The sequence below is a fragment of the Artemia sp. Qi Xiang Cuo genome, chromosome 7, assembly GCF_049724085.1.
Source record: "Artemia sp. Qi Xiang Cuo chromosome 7, ASM4972408v1, whole genome shotgun sequence".
In the NCBI taxonomy this organism is placed as follows: domain Eukaryota; kingdom Metazoa; phylum Arthropoda; class Branchiopoda; order Anostraca; family Artemiidae; genus Artemia; species Artemia sp. Qi Xiang Cuo.
In genome coordinates this window covers 33,419,743-33,427,744 of record NC_142800.1, presented here as the reverse complement: position 1 = coordinate 33,427,744, position 8,002 = coordinate 33,419,743, and the positions used below count along the sequence as shown (strand labels likewise).

General features: G+C 34.2%; 2 protein-coding genes across 3 annotated transcripts in view; both read right to left on the bottom strand.

The window, feature by feature from the left end:
* LOC148950179 (uncharacterized) overlaps positions 1-8,002 on the bottom strand; it is a 555,619-nt gene that overhangs the window by 6,495 nt on the left and 541,122 nt on the right. The gene's annotated exons all lie outside the window — the stretch shown is intronic.
* LOC148950185 (uncharacterized) overlaps positions 7,278-8,002 on the bottom strand; it is a 75,371-nt gene continuing 74,646 nt past the window's right edge. For both annotated transcript variants that reach the window (XM_089092197.1, XM_089092198.1), the window contains exon 4: positions 7,278-8,002. This exon is cut by the window's right edge and continues 791 nt beyond it. The gene's annotated coding sequence lies outside the window, so the exon portion shown is untranslated.

Here is an 8,002-nt window from a genome sequence, read left to right as displayed (position 1 = left end):
TCCAGGTTGCAGCAGTAGCTAGAAACCTAGTAAGAGACAATCACGTCCAATTTAAAAAAATGTAATAACTCCTAATCCGGGTTGCAGCGGTAGCTAGCAACCTAGTAAGAGACGATCACCTCCAATGTAAAGAAATATAAAACCCCCCAGCTCCTAAAAAAAGAGTCAGATCAAAACAAAAAGTACACCATTAGAACCGCCTTGTCCGAAACCTCTATAAAGGAAACTTACCGCCCTTTGGCTTGAATAACAAAGAAAATATATTGGCTTGAAAATCAAGCAAATTGACTTTTACCACGTTATTCTCCACAAACGGGATATTTTTTTCTTTCCGCTTGATTTTTCTTCTCAGCTAGCTGGGCACTGGAAAATCATAGAGAGCTGTATAATAGCTCATTTTAAAGAAAATTGCAACATCTAGTGCCTTTTGTAATTAAAAATAAAATACTTTTTAAAGTAGAATCAATTTTGTCAAAAAATTTGCATTTTTGATGTATTTTCATGCTGCAGTCTTTTCAAAGATATTTGAATTTTGAAGCAATCAAACAGTTCATGGTAATGAACTCTATAGTAATAATAGCTACTAGTCTCAATAGTAACCGAAACTCCTGGAACCAAAATTTTCTTTTTTGGCTTAATCGCAAAAATTATTATGTAAACTGCAAAAATATCTATGATGCCTAATCAGTAATAGAAATTTCTTAATTTAAACAACAAAAAAACATGAAAATTTTATAATTAGTTTTACTTTTTGTCTCCTGGAAGAAAATTTTTTTTCATCTCAGTTCAAAGTTATTATTGTATCCTGGAACCAAACTTTTTTTGGTTTGTAACCCGTAAAGTACGTATCTCCATATTATTGTCTTATAATTGCAATTATTTTAGCTTTCAGTCCAGAATCGCTAAACTTATTATGTAAACTGCAAAAATATTTATGGTGTCTAACCAATAATACTAATTTTGTAATTCAAACAAGATAAATACCTGAAAATTTAAAAATTAGTTTTTTTTATGCTAGGTTTTAGATACTCGACACGGGGTATTGTGTACTTAATAATTTTAAACCTTGAAAAAATATGGTCTCGCTTGAAAGGAAAAAAAGAAAGAATAACCAAAAAAACTATCAAAATAGAGCAATCCAAATTTCTACTAATAAAAAACTTTGCTACACGAAAAATAAAGCTAACATCCTGAAATATAAGAAAAGTTTATTTAAAAGAGATAGAAATGCCACCGAACGCAATAAAGCTCGAGAACGCGTAAGGATTGCTACTAAGATGTCTTGTGATCCAGAATTTAAGAAAATGAAATATGACAGAGCAAAACAGAGGTCAGGGATCTGGGGTATCGAGAAGGGAAAATTGAGACAGCCAAACAAAAGAGCAAGGAACGGTATGATAACGATATAGATTACCGAAACAAACATAAGAAAAAAGTTGCTACCAGAATAATGGGTAGATACTGGGGTGACAAAATCTATAATGAAAAACTTAAATTCTCTGCGAGGTTGTACCGAAGAACGCATAAGGACAAAGGGAAAAATTACATTCAGAAATACAAGAAGATGGCAAAAATGCAGGCTGATCTTCGTAAATTGAGAAACATTTTACGCATGTATTACCAGGATCACGAAAAGTATTCAAAATTACAGATTAAAATTCTCTTTGAAAGAGCGGATGCTGTTGAAAAGTCGGCTAGAAATGCTTTGGCAAAGCTTCATAGTAATATCCGAAAGAAATGTTGTCAGTTTAACGAAAAGCTTCCAAGGTATGGATTGGCAACTGCGGAACAGTTTATAGATGCAATGGAAAATGTTTGACAACACAGTGAATATACGGAGGCGTACTTCTTAGAAAATTCGTATATTAATTTTGGAAGGAGCAATTGTAGTTTATGTAGCAGCAATAAAAATATATATACAAGCATACCTATCAACAGCGAAGGAAAAGAAATGTTTTTCAATTATGGCGAAAATGAGCCTGTTAGGGTTATTAGTAAATGTGTTTGTAAGACTAATGATTTAGAACAAATTCCTGGAACACCGACTCAAGAAAAAAGCATTTCTAACTGTGTTTTAAACAGTTCTTTTAGTTCTACTGAATATTTGGCAGCACATTCTCTGTGTAGTAGAACAAACTGTCCTGAAAAGTACGAGACAACTATTGAAAAATGCTCCGAAACTAGATCTGACAAGGAAATTATGATGGCTGAAGTCACCTATAACAATCTGAGTAAACATTAAAAACCAAAAATTGGGCAGCAGGTTACCTGGCAATGTCACCCTGATATCTGCAAGCTTTATCCGACGGATATTGAATTATGTCAAATTCTTTTTGATATCATTGAAAATAATATAGCATTAAAATTTTCAACTAACAAAGTGGTTAATTTCTACCTTGGCGGCTTGGATTATTGTTAAATCAATTACAGGGACACAAGAAAGCATGGGCAATCGTTATACTGTAGCCCAAATGAGGGATTTCAGAGCTATTTGCGTTCTCTAAGGGCACTAGCTCCACATTTTCCTGTCTTAAACTGTTTCATTAATAGCGTATATAAGGCAGTATCAAAATCTAAGATTATACAACATATTAATCTACTAAAAGTCGAGGGCTCGTGCAAGGAACTAAGTCATTATATAGAAGAAGTGTCAAGTAGACTCTGTCGTAATAATAGTCAAGACTTCATTTACGGTGATAGCAATATTAGAGTTTCTGTGGATGAAAATACAATAATAAAATTATTTGGTGAGAGCCTTGAAAAGGCAGCTAACATCAGGGATGTATACCCCACAATGCATTGTGACAGTTGCGAGCAGATAAAGACAAAGTACCAATTGAAGAGTCTAAGATCCCTTTCAAATAAGAAAGGTTTTGATGTAATGATGGCCACGATTTTAGAACACCTACAACAGGACATACACAAAGATGACAGAGAACAGCTAATTCAATGTACAGGTTGGAAAGAGGATGTAATAGATTCATTTTCTGTCTGTGATTACTGTGCTGGGAAAATGTTGAAAAGTCAGGAGAATGTCCGATCAGTATTAAATAACCTTCATATAGACCGTACACCGGAATGTATAAAGTGTTTAAATAATTTTGAAATGGCAATGATTCGATTTGTAATGCCTTGTCTTACGATCGTCAGATTAGGGCAAGTAACTGCATTGAAAAGACCTAGAACAGAACCTGTTGACGCTCTTAAGGGGAGAATAGTATATCTACCTGTTGATGTGCAAGCAAATGCAGATATTCAGCCTGAAAAACTTCTTAACATTGATAGTTTTGTAGTCATTGTCAATGGTCAGCCTACTTACAACAAGAATTTTTGGACTGCACTAATAGATCTGAGAAAAGTCCATGAAGCACTGTTGTGGTTAAGAGAGAACAACAGTCAATAAAACAATACGTGCATACACCCTAGAAGATTTAAATAAAATACTTGAAGCACGTCTTGCTGAAAAAGCGGTTGGTGTTGATAATTTACCTGAAATACCGGAAGCTGCAATCCTTCAGAAACTGATAGAAAGAGCAAAATCTAGATTGGTTTAACGTTTTTCTGAAATGCAGAAAAATTTAAATCAAGGCTTCTTAGCAGACATACTAAGTTTCGTCTTGACAAACAGTTTCTTTTTCACAGCTTCCAATTGCAAGAATTCTCTTACATGTGTAATAGCGTCGGTCATATGTTGCTGACTGTGAAACCAAATCAAAATGCTCGTCAATTTATAGACAGGCTTCATTCCCGTGATGGAGAGATGGAAGCGACTTTGTTTTCTGTTCAATCAAATCAGAGGATCTCAGTAGTATTTTCAATCTCTTTCCTATATAGTAAAGTCAATGATTGAGCAATTGGGTCCACCGACTTTGTTTCTGACAGTTTCATGTGCTGAGTGGTACTCTCCTGAATTTATTGACTATTTACGGACTGTCCATAAGAACTTACCTGGTGTAGCAAAAATGACCCCAGCAAAGTTGACGTGTCTAGATCCAGTTGCAGTTTCCATGCACTTTGACAAAAAATGGACACCTATATTTAATGAGCTAATTTGTTTAAAGACAAATCCTTTGTCTGGTAAAATTAAGGATCATTTCTGGCGTATCGAGTATCAGAAACGAGGTGCGCTTCATGTACATTGTGTTGTGGATTGAAGATGCTCCTATTATTGGGAAATCAACAGCGTCTGAAGTGATTCAGTATATGAATAGTATTATAACTTGTGAAATACCAAATAGATTGACTAGTCCAACTCTTCACAAACTGGTCAAATACCATCAAGTGCACCACTGTAATAAATACTGTCAAAGAAAATATAAGAGAAAAAGAGGAAGATGGGTTACGTATTTTAAGTTTGGCTTTCCTCGTCCTACAAAGGAACGAACAGAATTATATGACATCCTTGACTGCTTGGCTCATGGTACAAACCGTAAAAAGCCAAGAAAAAGAATATATCATCTGCTTCGAAGAGATGACGAGCGTTATATAAATGACTATTCTCCTGCGTTACTTATTGCTAATCAAGCAAGCATTGATTTTCAATATATTGGCCATTTGGGCTCTAAATTACCGTATTACATTACCGATTACATGACTAAAGCAGAGAGTGTCGAAATAGAAGCAATGTAGGAGGAAGTAAATAATGCATGCAAAAGTCTTGGTCAACGAACTATGTCCTACTTGTTGAAGTCCATAAAAACCCGTCAAGTTGGAGCAGTTGAAGCTGCTGATAGGCTTCTTGGTACTAAATTGTATAGTATTTCTAGGCAATTTAGATATATTGACCTTGCGAAAAAGAGCGAGGTGAAGAGGACACTGAGAAGGTATGAGGAGCTAGAAAAGCTTGCTAAAAACGATCCACAGAGTAGTGATTTATACATTGCCCACTGGGTTATTGATACCTACTCTAAAAGACCGGAACATATGGAAAATATCAGTCTTTTTCAGTTATTGTCTTGGTATGAACGGAAGCGTAATGGTACTGATGATAATATGATGTTAACTGACGGGTCCTTCTACCTCGGAAAAAGGCTTTTTAAACCGTTTATCATATAGCACAGAAATATAAACCCATTTGAAACTGACGAGAAGAAAAATGCTTACTATGGAGGTCTTTTAAAATTGTTTAAACCTTAGCGAAATGAAAATGAACTAGTAGTCAGTGGAAATAGCAACTACGAAACCTACTGTGTTGAAAGTGTAAACTATCCCGACATGGTAGCTTACCACGAAAAATTTGTTGTTAAGAGGAAAAGCGATATAGAATTTGAAGAAAGGGTCCGAGAACGTACAAAAGAAATTCTGAAGGCGGAAAATATTGATGAAAACATTGAAGATGACCCAGAAAATGCAATTCAGGGAGGAATCATTGACAGAGCAGCAGATGCTAAGGAGCATTTGTTAGACGCAAACAAACAGATTTTAAATGGTGACACCGAAGACAGGTTGAAAAATGATTATGAGTCGCTCAATATTGATCAAAAGAGAGTTGTTGACAAAATTTTAGACTCAGTTACCACGCGGAATGGTGCAGCATCTTTGAAGTTGATTGTATCTGGATGTGGGGGCACAGGAAAATCTAGTGTTATCAGTGTCATGTGAAGACTACTTTGCAACAAGTTCAAGAATGAAGATTGTCTCGTTGTAGTTATGGCACCTACTGGTATTGTTGCACATAGCATAAATGGTTTAACAATACATAGTTGTTTAAGTTTAGCTATTGATCAGGAAAACACCACAAAATACACACCTCTCTCCACTAAAAAACTTCTTACTTTGAGAAAGACACTTAAGGAGACAAGACTTTTTATTATTGATGAAATTAGTATGGTTTCGTCTGTTCTTTTAACCTACATTCGTTTAAGACTATCAGAAATATTGGCAGTTGATTTGCCAATGGGTAATGCTAACTGCGCATTTTTGGGAGATTTTCTTCAATTAAGACCAGTAAGTGGTAATCCTCCTTATATACCTCTCACACGACTAGAAGGAAAAACAGGATCGGATCAGTTGGTACTTTCAACCTCTGGCATCTATTTCAGTATGAGGAACTAAGCATAAATGTGAGACAAAAGATGGATAAGAGTTGTGTGCAAAGTCAGGGTCACATTTTCCACAATATGATGTAACTTCATTTTTATTAAATCTCCTTTTGAAGTCAACGATACTATTACGATTCATATTGTAAAATTCACATGTTTCTATCTGACTATTTGAAGTAATGTCACACACAATATTCTCATATGACGAATCACTTTCTGTAACAGCCAAATAAAAATCAGTAGGCTTATAATCATTACTACCATTGTCCTCACAATGATGACGCAAGACCATACTTTCCTCATACTTTTACAATTAATAAGTGCTCCAAATTTTTCTTCCCAAAACAATTTAAATCCACGACAATACCAATCCCTTAGAAGTAAATTGAAGTCACGTTTAGGGTTTTTCCAATCATGCCAGGGTAAGTATTTTCCCATTGGTCACACTTATCAAAATGACAAAAGGTGCTTAGATATCCATTAAGATGAGAGTGAACAGTCTCTTCAAGACAGGTATTACAGTCCTTAATTTGTACAGCATATCATTTATGCAATTTACACGAATTGCATAATCTACACTTTTCATTATTGTCATCAACTGTAGTAAATTTCTCACATGATGACGAGCTGCCCAATGTCCATAAACATAGTGAACATGTATGGTACATTCTTTCGATGTTGTCAATTGTCTTCTAGGAGGAGGAGGATTAATCAAGTGTCGTCACAAAAACTTATTTCTTATTGTTTTAAAGAATGAATTTCTAGGTAGTGGTTAAAAGAAGAATCAAAATGTCATTTTGTTTCGTTTCAAATACTACATCAATAAGTTGAGTAAATACATTTGGTTCACAACGCATAAGCTTCATACAATAATCCAAAGATGGAGAATCAACCATTATATTGTTAAACATTTCTAGAGAAAATATTTTCCGTTGAAGAGATAATTCCAGAAAGTCATCATCTAAAACTAAACATTTTTCCATTTCTACTAGATTCCGTAAGATCTTCTGTTTCTCAAATCCAATCATTTTGGTTCTTGATACTCCCACTACCAACTATAGACAAAAATAACAATGGCATGTTTCTACTTTGTTCAAACTTTCAATGCATATTGGTCACCCCACTAGAGAGTGGAGTAAACGATCATCTAGAGTATCTAATTAAAAAATCATTATAAAAAGAAAACATTTTTATTAACAGAAATCTAATAAAAGAATATATTTTCACTCTCTTTGCGTTAGGTGTGTCAATCTATTTTCCTCAATGTGCTTCACGATACCATTCAGCCCATGTTGTAGTCGTGATATATACATTATATTCACTTTTGCGGCAAAACATAATTGTTCATCTGACTTAAATTGACTCAATGATATAATGTATCTGCTAAACATCTCATTCACTCAAATTTTAGTCGGGAATCCTTTCCAAATCCAACTGCTACATTGGGGGCCCTTGTCTTCACAACATCACTGTCTGCTCCTTTAAGGTGTAATAGTGCAAAACTACTCATTTTCAAAATATTTGAATGTTTATTTTTCCAATTTGAAACAATGTACACTAATCAAATTTGATTTATGGACTGAGATACTATCTCTGTATAAGGTTTTTATATCGACGCTCAATGTCAAAGGAAAAGCGTCAACGCCTATAATCATGCAACAATGAAGAATCATGCCTAACATTATAACATCTATATCAGCCTAAAAAACTATTAAAATAAAAATCCATTTATCTATACAATAAAACATCCATACAAAAAAGACAAACATTAAATAAAACACCAACCATACAACAAGACATATCATCAATCATATAGTAAAACACATAATCAACCATATATCAATATACAAAACCATCCCTACAATAACATCCATACATTCATACAATAAAACATCAAATATAACACCAATACAATGAACAATAAAAATCCATATACATAAAACAACCATACAATAAAACAT